This window comes from Littorina saxatilis, linkage group LG1 (assembly GCF_037325665.1).
Source record: "Littorina saxatilis isolate snail1 linkage group LG1, US_GU_Lsax_2.0, whole genome shotgun sequence".
In the NCBI taxonomy this organism is placed as follows: Eukaryota; Metazoa; Mollusca; class Gastropoda; order Littorinimorpha; family Littorinidae; genus Littorina; species Littorina saxatilis.
In genome coordinates this window covers 98,015,985-98,028,614 of record NC_090245.1, presented here as the reverse complement: position 1 = coordinate 98,028,614, position 12,630 = coordinate 98,015,985, and the positions used below count along the sequence as shown (strand labels likewise).

Sequence of the window (12,630 nt, the reverse complement as noted above, 5' to 3'; positions counted from 1 at the left end):
GAAAATACTAAAGATAAATGAAAAAGCTGACGCAGTGTCATTCGCACCGTGAATCCCCCCATGGGAACATACTAAAGTCTGGTTCCAAATAGGCTCAATTTCCTTCTATTTCTTTGTATTTCTGCCTCGTAGGGGTAGGGGTGTTCAAACCAAAGGCACCTTTAAACCAAAATTCAAATCACACATCTTACAATACTAAGACACTCAGCAGTAAAAGGGTGTCTGCTGGTAAAAAATTCCAAACAATCCTAAAAGTACTTCACTACTAAAAGTGCTTTTAAAAAGAGCCGTTATTTTTCCCTCTATATTCAGTATTGTGTTTTCTGCGAACATGTAGTCTATTTAGATGGTTGTCGTGTGCACTTGAGTTGCTAAAGCGTTTTCAGTTGGGCATATGTCGAAAAGCAAAGAATTAGCCCTTTGAAAACCATCAGAACTGTCACACAAAAATAACATTTACCTATCTCACCAACTGACCAAACATAGGGCTTTTCCTTATGTATTATGTATTGTCGTGTTTTTTGTAGCATACTTGTGAAAACAGCCACCACTGTTGTAAATGATACTTTAAAGAGCATTATTTCATTTTTACAGTTGAAGGACAACCTGGACTGCCGTATATTACAGCTGTTTTACAATCAGCCAAAATTTTCTTAACAAACGTATGTTAAGAACAACTCCCATAGTGAAATTGAAGGAAAACAAATTGAAAATCCCCCTGCCATAGAGGAGCTAAAGAATCAACAATAAACGACTGCATGGATAGCTTGATGCACGAATGCATTGCGGACATGTTTGTCTCCAACCAAGAGAAAGTTCCAAAAAATCCCTTTTGTGCTTCTTATTATACAGTGACGTCAAAGACAGCCTTTTCTGCTGTTCATACATTCAGGGGTTATGGTTACACTAAACGACGTAGTTGTAGCCATACTGCCATCCAGATTTATTTTTTCCTTGCGAGCAGTCACAGGGTGTTTGTGCTGTCTGCCAACCGTTAGATGACCCCGCCCAAGTCTGTTAAGGGACCGTTTGACCGTTATAGAACGCGTCTTTTTGATTTTTTGGCACAGTTGGAAACGGTTGATTTTTATCCCTACCATTGTTTCCAAACATTATATAGGAATGTTTTGTGAACAACGGATAATAGCCGCTACTCGCATGTGTAGCAAAAGTGAGCGTACATACTCACCCTGGTCGTCCAGCCGTTGTCCGTTGCCCGTCTTTATCTGTCTGTACTGAACATTACCTTTGGATATTTCTCCAACGCTATGAAGTGAAGAAACACCAAATGTTGCAAAATGTTGTATGACCCCAAGAGCTCAAAAAAGATACTTGAGAACCTTGACCTTACCTTAAGGTCAAGGTCACAGGGAGAATGAATGTGGTCTAAAAACTGCAAAATTTCACATTGTGCCAGTTTTCTGGAAAACAAATTAAAAACAGCGGGCTTAGTTTTGTATGGTATACAAGAAAAAGAAAGCCTTATCTTCTGATACCATTTTGGTTGACCTCGCTTCAATGTCAAGGTCACAGGAGTCCTTCAAAGTTGAATTGTATACATGTTTTGAAGTAACCTTGACCCTGAACTATGAAAAAAATCTTTCAAACTTCATAATTGTGTGGGGCACATGTTATATACTGATGTTGAGCCACATTTAGTCACATATCATCAAGGTCAAGGTCACTTTGCCCCTTATGAAATGTGACTGAAACGGGCAATTGAATCACTAAAAGTGACAATGTCTCTTTGTAGAAAGTGCCAATAAGTATGTTTATGCTTCCTATGTCTTGAATTGATAGCCTTGTGATGTGTGACCTTTGATGATCTTGACCTTGGCCAAAGGTCATGTGTAATTTGGTAGGAAAAATCTGTAAAACAGTTCTAATAGTGTACAATGTCCTTGCCAGCTTCAGTTGTTAGACCTTCACCTTCAAGGTCACCTGAAGGTCAAGGTCACTTTAAGACAAAGGTCAAGCATGAGAGTCGCATGGGCTTTGCTTTGTTAAGATTTTTTACCAAGACACATGGATTTCTTTACCCGGCTTGGTCACATTTTTCATAGGGGTCAATGTGACCTTGACCCTAACGATATGTGACCAGATGTGGCTCACTATGAAATTCTAACAAACGCCCCACTCAGTGTTTAAGTTTGTAAGAGATATCGTCCATAGTAAAGTTAAAGGGGCAAGCTCACATCAAAATATGTCTACAATTCAACTTTGAAGGGCTCCTCTGACCTTGACATTGAAGCGAGGTCAACCAAAATGGTATCAGAAGATAAGGCTTTCTTTTTCTTGTATACCATACAAAACTAAGCCCGCTGTTTTTAATTTGTTTTCCAGAAAACTGGCACAATGTGAAATTTTGCAGTTTTTAGACCACATTAATTCTCCCTGTGACCTTGACCTTATGGTAAGGTCAAGGTTCTCAAGTATCTTTTTTGAGCTCTTGGGGTCATACAACATTTTGCAACATTTGGTGTTTCTTCACTTCATAGCGTTGGAGAAATATCCAAAGGTAATGTTCAGTACAGACAGATAAAGACGGGCAACGGACAACGGCTGTACGACCAGGGTGAGTATGTACGCTCACTTTTGCTACACATGCGAGTAGCGGCTATTATCCGTTGTTCACAAAACATTCCTATATAATGTTTGGAAACAATGGTAGGGATAAAAATCAACCGTTTCCAACTGTGCCAAAAAATCAAAAAGACGCGTTCTATAACGGTCAAACGGTCCCTTAACAGACTTGGGCGGGGTCATCTAACGGTTGGCAGACAGCACAAACACCCTGTGACTGCTCGCAAGGAAAAAATAAATCTGGATGGCAGTATGGCTACAACTACGTCGTTTAGTGTAACCATAACCCCTGAATGTATGAACAGCAGAAAAGGCTGTCTTTGACGTCACTGTATAATAAGAAGCACAAAAGGGATTTTTTGGAACTTTCTCTTGGTTGGAGACAAACATGTCCGCAATGCATTCGTGCATCAAGCTATCCATGCAGTCGTTTATTGTTGATTCTTTAGCTCCTCTATGGCAGGCGGATTTTCACTTTGTTTTCCTTCAATTTCACTGTGGGAGTTGTTCTTAACATACGTTTGTTAAGAAAATTTTGGCTGATTGTAAAACAGCTGTAATATACGGCAGTCCAGGTTGTCCTTCAACTGTAAAAATGAAATAATGCTCTTTAAAGTATCATTTACAACAGTGGTGGCTGTTTTCACAAGTATGCTACAAAAAACACGACAATACATAATACATAAGGAAAAGCCCTATGTTTGGTCAGTTGGTGAGATAGGTAAATGTTATTTTTGTGTGACAGTTCTGATGGTTTTCAAAGGGCTAATTCTTTGCTTTTCGACATATGCCCAACTGAAAACGCTTTAGCAACTCAAGTGCACACGACAACCATCTAAATAGACTACATGTTCGCAGAAAACACAATACTGAATATAGAGGGAAAAATAACGGCTCTTTTTAAAAGCACTTTTAGTAGTGAAGTACTTTTAGGATTGTTTGGAATTTTTTACCAGCAGACACCCTTTTACTGCTGAGTGTCTTAGTATTGTAAGATGTGTGATTTGAATTTTGGTTTAAAGGTGCCTTTGGTTTGAACACCCCTACCCCTACGAGGCAGAAATACAAAGAAATAGAAGGAAATTGAGCCTATTTGGAACCAGACTTTAGTATGTTCCCATGGGGGGATTCACGGTGCGAATGACACTGCGTCAGCTTTTTCATTTATCTTTAGTATTTTCTTCAACTTTAACTTTTAGGACCATGTATGAGGTTGTGGCAAGCTAAATACACAACACGACGACGTCTCGGAAAAATAGTAAGGATTATATAGGGAAAAACAACAGTGTCAGTTAAAGTCCGTTTTGAAGGTGTTAGTGGTTGGGGATTTTGAAAAGCATCAGACATCAGGCAGATACAATCCTTTCTGCGTGTTCTGGTGCAGAAAGAGTTTTCAGTTTATACATTGGGGTGACCAGTAGATACCATTTTACAACCATACCCCCAAACGACATTTACAGAGCCCAAAGAAGGATTTGGGTCAATTTCAAAGCCATTTTTCCGTATGAAGCGCCAACTTTATATGAAAATGTGTTTAATAAACATCAAAGGACTGAGGTTGAACTTTCTGATAAGGGACATTTTAAACCTAGTCATTGTCACTTCAACGTTCCCTTCACTAAAGTAGCAATGCCAAAGCACCTACCACTGCAGGGCGAAATTTACACTTATTTCCACCAACTCACTCCAATGATGAAATACTGCTAGTTTGATAGCATTTGCATGAAGGCTTAATGAAAAGAAGTTTTCAATAAAGGTTTAAAGTACACAGTTGTGAAGTTTGTTGTGTATCCGTGTTGTTTTCGCTGTGAAATTGTTTGCCGAGCATAAAAATGCGATCGTGTTGGGGCCGCCATGAAACGGCACGCTCAAGTCGTCTGCACCGGAATCGGGTTCCGTTTTCAAACTCGCTTTACGTCGTTGTTTGTCATTGGATCGACTTTCTGTAAAGCCAGCCAATCAGAGAAAAGATTGCTCTTTCGTTCGGCTACCGTTATACCGTTCCGGTCTTCTTGTAAAGAGCAGAAAAATGGCGGTGAGTGTTACACTTCATGTTAGTTGAAGAATCATGGTATTTATGCTATTAGTATCATTACATAACGGATATATTCCGATTCCTTATTATCTTATCTGTTTAGAGCTATGAATTTTATTTGTGGATGATTAATACAACGCCCGGAATATTAATTTGCATCGAGTCACCCCCTCCTCTCGATCGTACTTTTTTGTCATTTTGCTTCAGCCAGCCTTTGCGGCCTTGTACTGCACAACAATGCGACTTGCAAGATTGGAGTTCTAGATTCTGGTTCCAATATTTTCCAGTGTAGTTCATGTTAGTAACTGGTTTTCTGTTCTGATCGCAGTACTTTGAATAGATCAAGATTTGCGGAAAAAGAATGTGAAGAATCATTGAAACTAGAATCGTTCTGACAGTTTGGGCGAGTCCACAGTGAACACACTCCTAATCTCAACGATCTATTTTTAGAACCGGGTCGTTACGATGCCGAGGCTTTGCACTTGGAATGTTCCACAAGGGAGAGCAGGTTTGATGTGCTTCACAGCTCCACTCTAGTCATCATTTTGATTCCTTTGTTGTTGCTCAGAAAACTAACTTATATTTGTTTGGCCAAGATAAAAATGTGTTTTTATGATTTACAAGAAAATGAAAGCTTTGGTATTATTATCTCTCTCTCTCTCTCTGCCAAGTTGGATGTTTTGAGACAACTGACAATGCTATCCTGATGGCGAAAATGCGAATTACTCGCATGAAGGCAAAACTGAAGACTTTGAGGAAACAAAAGAAAAACATTTTTGAATTCTCCTTTCCGTGCTTTCCAGCCTTCCACACAATGTGCGTCAGCTGCTCATCCTCACTCACTGCCACAAGTCATATTGAAGTAAAATAAGTTGGGCTACAATAATTGACTACACATAAGTACTTATTCATCTACATATTTTGTTCATAAAGCAGATTTTGCATTTGTATGTTTCAGGCATGGGAACAGGAAGCGGCTTGTGAGCTGCCGGACGCCGCCACAGCCGAAGATTCGAAATATTTTTTTAGTTGACATGTCTATGATGTCGGTCAATAAACCAATGTAATTGTAAACGATGTAGTTGTTTGACTTTCAGTTTATGGTTTACATTATATTGATTTTGTGCATTCTTTCGAATCTTGATCCATGCCGTAAAGAATCTCTCACACTCTCAGTCAGTCACTCCGTAACATGCATGCACATGCACAAATATATCATATACAAAACAAGTAAATGCCATTTAATATCATATTCTTACTCCGAATCACATTAGCATTGAGTCACCTGAGATGCTTATCACTGAAAAACGCTTACCCGGCTAAAGAATTTAAAGGGAAGCAACCCCATCACCAAAACGAAAGTGAAAGTAGCTTTGGTAATGGGCCAGTACACCGGGAGTTACCTCCCATACGGGTGTATGCCACGTCACTTCCTCTAGGAACACGTGCCTATTATCATACGTCTTTTTCACCTCGGAGAGGACGGTTCACTTTTTGACGCTCTGTGGCTGACCTTGTGTGTTTGAGTGACACCCGCCGGCCACGTTACCCAGCTTGTCTGCTCGCCTTGCCTACAGTTTGGTGAGCTCGTTCCCGTTTGTTGTTGGTTGTTTGCGCTGTTTCGTTACTGTACGTTGTCCGTTTTTTACGGACTTGTGTGTCAGTGACTTGCGTGTTTCGCCATTTTGTTGTGTGAGTTAGTTAGCTAACTCGTGTGACTTTGCTAGTAGCTCTGCGTGCCCTCTTTCTGTTTGGGCAAGTGTAGCTTTAGTATTTTGTTGACGCGTAAGCGTGTGTGTTTACTGTGTTTTCAGTCGTTTTGACTTACGTTTCAGTAAATCTTTTTACTTTGCCACGTGTTGTTGACGTTTGTGTCAGTGTCTTGCGTGTCGCCATTTTGTTGTGTGAGTTAGTTTTCTAGCTCGTGTGACTTTGTTTGTAGCTCTCCGTGCCTCTGCTTGTGGGGCAAGTTTAGCTATAGTATTTTGTTAACGCATTAGTGCGTGTGTTTACTGAATTTTCCAGTCGTTTAGACTTATGTTTCAGTAAATTTTTTCGCGTTGCCACGTGTTGTTGTCAACATGTCTGATTCAGACAAGCGCCGTGGCAAGTCGGACCCCAAGGGGAAAATTAAGGCTAAGTCTTCCTCTTCCAAGGCAACGTTACTTGTTACAGACCAAGAGCGTAACACTTTGTTGGCTGTACCAATCTCGGCGCCTAGCGCTGTTACTACTTCTGCTTCTTTTGCGGCGCCTAGCGCTACTGTTACTTCTGCACCTGTCTCTACATCGGAGACTTCGTCTTCTTTGTTAGCACCTGGACAAGGTGCGTTGGTTTCCTCTCTGTTAAAGTCACTGGTTCCAGAAATCCGCAGCTTGGTGCAGGCAGAATTTCAGCGTTCCGTCGCCAGCAGTTCGGCGTTTCCGGCATCTGGCAGTGACGTCCGGGCATTGGCTTCCGTGTCTTTGTCCTCCACTTCCGGCTTGGAGCAGCGTCCTCCCTCTTCAGCGTCGGTTGGTAAGCAGAGCTGGTCCGATAGCCCTCGTGAGGCGCCTGGACGTTCTCCTTCGGGGGACAGCTCTTTCGCATCGGGTCACGACCGATACCTTGCTGATCTTTCATTTCCGGCGATAACCTACGAGGCCCCGGACTTGTTCGAACAGCGGCGGCAGTCGGTTTCGACTGCCGCATTTCCGGCACTTGCCGGAAGTGATGATCCGTCCGCTCCGGCACGCTACGGCGGTCGCGGCAGGATGGAGTATTCACTGACTTCCGGTCCTTCCGGATCGCGAAGTCAACCAGTGCAGTCTTCACTTCCGCATTTTGCGGTTCCGTTGACTACACTTCCGGTTTCGGCCGGAAACGCTTCTTCCTCTTCTGGTGGTTCCTTCCGGATACCAGATAGTGGATTACAGCGTGCGCCTTCCGGCTTTCAAGCGCCTAGGCTTGAGCAGGCATCACTCCACTCAGTCGGGGGAGTGACGTCAGCTCATCCAGCTCCGGTTTTTGCGGATGGTCGTCCTGCTTACCCTTTACCTTCACAGGGTTTTGGGCGGCAGGATGACGTTAGTGCTCAGGCTTTTCCGGTTTCCGGTTTGCCAGGGCATGCTTCTGCTTCCGGAACTGGTGACTTCGGTCATGGTTCCACGTGTGACTATTCTGATGCTCCATCAGTGGTCAGCGAGGAGTCGCGGGGCGTGTTTCCGTCGAAGCTCAAGTCTGTTCTTGACGTCGCGGCGGAAGTAACGTCTCGTTATTTTCCTGAAGGGGTGGTGGCTGCGGACTCTTCCGCATCATTCGTTCCTTCTGCCATGGCGGACTTCCGGCCGGCACAGGAGGATGTTTCTTCCTTCCGGTTCGCCGAGTCTCCGTCAGTGGCTTACCAACTTTCGCATTCACTGGTTCGTCCAGCACATGCGGGGAGTGGTATTCGGCCAGTGCCTGTTCCGTTACTGCTTCCTTTTGGTCCAGTTCCGGAATCAGCTCAGCAGTGGGTGGCTTCAGCTGCCCAAGCCTCTTCCTTCGTGCCTACGGCCAATAGGAAGCTTGGCATGCCCAATCAGAGCCAGAATTGGCTGGCGTCTTTTGCACTCCCTAGGGCTACCCTTCCGGTTTCCCGGGAATTGCTGCCTCTTCTGACTAAACCGATCAAGCGTGATTCGGTTTTGCCGGTTTCCGAGGCTTCCCTCCTCTCTGCTGAGGAGGTTGGACGTCGGCAGATCGAACTGTCCTCCATTGCGGAGACTCTCGTTCGGGCTCTGTCTCGGGCATTGACCGATTCGCTAGTTCCTTTCACTCTCAGTGAAGAACAGAATGCGGACGATGTCTCTGCGCTTTTGACCGCATTGGCCAAGGTCAATGAGGAACAATTGCGTCTTTCCTCCCTGCAGTACACCCAAGCGGTACTCTGCAGGAGGGATCTCTTCCTCTCGCAGTCCCAATTCACGGAGCTGGCTACTAGGGAGACCTTGAGAGTCTCCCCGGTCTCAGAGGAGTCTCTCTTCTGTCCGCTGGCACTGGATGCCAGACAGAAGGAGATTCAGTCAAACAAGGACAGTCAGTTCCTTGACTACACTCTGAAGGGGGTGAAACAGTCTCAGCCTTCTAAACAGAAGCAGGCTCAGACATCGTCTAACCCCAAGCCAGCTCAGAAGCGGCAGGCTTCGCCGGCCGCTCGTGGTGGGAAGAAGAGGACGGCATCGGGGAGGGGGCGTGGCGGCTCTGGAAGTAAGCCACACCCCCAATGAAGCGCTCCCGATCTCACCTCCCTCCCGCCCTCCACCTTGGTGATGGCGGGAGGCCCCTCCCGGGCACTTTCTCGTTGGATGTCGGTAGTAGACAGCCAATGGATTGTGGGAGTGGTGAGTTCGGGCTTCTGTCTACTCTGGCGGGAGGAAAAGGCGCCTCTTACCCGAGTGCCTCCGCGGTTCAAGCCCCCCTTCTCGCAGGAAGCACGTTCCGTCTTGCAGTCGGAAATTGCCTCCCTGGAGCAGAAGGGCGCGGTGGAGAGAGTTCGGGTCCACAGCTCCCTGGGATTTTACGGGCGTCTGGTCGCTGTTCCCAAAGCATCAGGAGGATGGCGTCCCGTGTTGGATTTATCTCTCCTCAATACTTTCTTGAGGGAGATAAAATTCAAGATGGAGACGCCAGCCTCTGTCCGAGACTCTCTCCGCCCAGGAGACTGGGTGACCTCGATCGATCTCACGGACGCATACTTTCACATTCTTATGCATCCGACCGACCGGAAATGGCTTCGTTTCCGGTGGGGAGATCAGATCTACCAGTTTCGCGCACTCCCTTTCGGGCTGTCTCTCGCACCGTGGATTTTCACCATGGTGGTGAGACAGGTCTGTGCACTGGTGAGGTCCCAGGGTATCCGTCTGCGGGCTTATCTGGACGACTGGCTCATCATGAACCAGTCCCAGAGCGGCTGTTCGCAGGATACCCTGACGGTTCTTCGAGAATCCAACTGGTTGGGGTTCTCGATCAACCGGGTAAAGTCGGAGCTGACCCCGTCACAGACATTCACTTATCTGGGGATGTCTTTCGACACGGTCGCTTGGACTGTCCAGCCTTCTCAGAGAAGGGTGGACAAGCTCCAAGCTCAGATTCGCTCCACTTTACCTCTCCTGTTGGCTTCCATCCGCTCGCTCGCCTCCATCTTGGGGCAGATGGAGTCTATGGCTCTTCTGGTTTCACTGGGCCGGGTCCACAAATGTCCGCTTCAGTTCGCGCTGAAGCCGTTTGTGGACTCTCCTCTGGTGGACTGGGACGCCCTCATCCCTTTGCAGGGATGGTTCCAGTCTGCGACCCTTCCGTGGTTGCACACGGAGTGGGTCTGCAGAGGTGTTCCGATCGTCGTGCCCCTCCCCGACCTGGACCTCTTTACAGATGCGTCCAGGGAGGGTTGGGGGGCACATACAGATCTTCAGACTCCTCCCTTTCCGTTACTCAGCCGAGTAATCCGGAAAGCGGAGATGGAGGAGCCGGCCCTTCTTCTTCTGGTCGCTCCTCTGTGGCCGTCGCAGGTCTGGTTTCCAGATCTTCTTCGGCTTGCCCAAGGGCCCCCCATTCCTCTCGCACTCGTGCGAGGGGAACTAGTGCAGCCCCGAACAGGCATTCCACACGAGGAGCCCAGTCTTCTGAAGCTTCACGTGTGGAAGTTGTTCGGGACTCGCTGAAGCGCTCTGGGGCGTCGTCTTTGACTCTGGACTTGGTGGCTCGCTCGCATAGAGCGTCCACCTCTTCAGTTTATGCTTCCCACTGGAAGGCATGGACTGCCTGGTGTTCAGCTAGAGGGGTGAGTTCGGTGGCTCCGCGCTCTATTCAGGTCGCTAACCACCTCTCTTTCATGTCTTCACAGGGCGCCTCAGTCTCCTCGTTGAGGGTCCGGCGCTCCGCTATTTCGGCGACTCTTCAGCAGATTGGTCGTTCTGTTCGAGTCGGGGGCGTTATAGCTGCAGTCATTAAAGGGGCTGCTCTTAAGGAAGCTAAAGCTCGTTTGCCCGCTCCCAAGTGGGACTTGTTTTTAATCCTGGAATTCCTTCGTTCTGCGGATTTTGAGCCTTTAAGCGAGGCCAGTCTGTTCAATGTCACTCGCAAAGCGCTGTTTCTCCTTTTGTTGGCTACGGCCCGACGGGGTAGCGAGGTCCACGCCCTGTCGGGTCAGCCTGGAGATATCTCCTTTGAGCCGGACGGTTCCGCATCTTTGCGTTTCCGGCCTGATTTCCTGGCCAAGAATCAGTCTCCGGGGCAGGCCTCTCCGCTGGTTAGAGTTAAGGCTCTGACCAGCGCGTTGGCCCCGGGTGACCCCGATTCGGTCAATTGCCCTGTGAGGGCACTTCGTCTGTACTTAGCCCGGACTCAGCCGATTCGGTCTAGTTCTCAGAAGTTGTTGTTTATCTCTCTCCTTACTAGGCGCGAGAAAGATTTGTCGAAGGTAACGTTGGCCCGGTGGGTGTCCTCGCTCATCAAGCAGGCTTATGAGTGGAGGCGCACAAAGAGGGGGGGGGTTATGCCCTCCTTGCCACTTGACTCGGCCCGAGCCCATGAGACGAGGGCGTGGGCATCCTCTCTGGCAGTTCTGCGCTCCAGACGTCTAGAGGAGGTGCTGACAACTGCGTATTGGCGTTCCGAAGATGTTTTCATAAACTTTTATCTTCGGGACGTCACAGCTCTTCGACAGGATGGCTCCAGAGGCCTTCCAGCGCTCATAGCAGCAGGCCAGTTCCTGTCCAGATCTTGATGGTGAGTTTTGATTCATTTCTAGCCCACCGCCTTGTTGATGTTATCTGCTAATGTGATTCGGAGTAAGAATATGATATTAAATGGAAAATTTCCTAAATAAATTATCATTTAATTAATATACTTACCCGAATCACATACTGTATTCCCTCCCACCTGCCCCGCTTATGGTTTTAAGATTTTTTAAAGCCGTATGATAATAGGCACGTGTTCCTAGAGGAAGTGACGTGGCATACACCCGTATGGGAGGTAACTCCCGGTGTACTGGCCCATTACCAAAGCTACTTTCACTTTCGTTTTGGTGATGGGGTTGCTTCCCTTTAAATTCTTTAGCCGGGTAAGCGTTTTTCAGTGATAAGCATCTCAGGTGACTCAATGCTAATGTGATTCGGGTAAGTATATTAATTAAATGATAATTTATTTAGGAAATTTTCCAGTTACATATTTAGTTACATCCTTTAGGGCATTAACACATTGCAGGTACAGAACTGATCAGATCTCACTTTACATTTTTAAAATCTGATGATTGTAAGCTAAGTTATGTTCGTTTTAAGTTGCGGACAATCGCATTGCATTGACATGTAATTAATTATGCAAATTTATGCAAAAACATTTTTTGACCTTTGTTTACCATGTTTACCATCAATGAAGTACTCTAAGACAAATAAAATGCAAATAACAAGCTTTCACTAGAAATGAATCACAAGCATATTATAATGTTTACAAAATTATGCTAATTTATGCAAATTAGCAGGCTCCACGCGCATCACACATAATTTCTTTCGCTGTCATTAGACTCGGCAGATGCTTTTCATTACACATACCAAGTTTTGTCTATAAATTCCCTAAGATGTGAAAATTATGTTGAAAAAACACGTTTTTTGTTGATCTGCACGGTGCCACTTCATTTCCTATTATCCCTATAGACTGTATAGTTGATACTTTTCCCCCGGAATGCCTAAATTCCCGATCTGTAATCGACCATAACTTCGCGCTGAATTAACCAATTTGCAAAATTCAAACTGATCTGTATTCAGCACGAAGAGTTCTTTCAGATAAGTCTCATTTTGTGTGGAACAAGTGAAGTCTACAAAATCATGTGGCATTGCTAACTAAAGTGGCTAAGATGCCTGGACTATTAGAAGTGGAGGCTGACATGACAGGACGATCAAGTTCTGGCAGGATCTGTGGAGATCTTTAAATCTCATCTCCACCCAGTCTATGACTTATTTACATGCGCTCCCTCCCGTTGATCAAATGCCAGAAGT

The 12,630-nt window shown here is 45.9% G+C and overlaps 1 protein-coding gene and 1 long non-coding RNA gene across 2 annotated transcripts in view; both read left to right on the top strand.

Annotated features, from left to right (window-relative positions):
- Positions 1-12,630, top strand: part of LOC138946917 (AP-5 complex subunit beta-1-like) — a 76,256-nt gene that overhangs the window by 681 nt on the left and 62,945 nt on the right. The gene's annotated exons all lie outside the window — the stretch shown is intronic.
- LOC138946867 (uncharacterized) lies at positions 4,209-5,692 on the top strand. The gene is made up of 2 exons (XR_011449441.1): positions 4,209-4,618; positions 5,577-5,692. It is a non-coding gene; the product is annotated as an uncharacterized lncRNA (long non-coding RNA).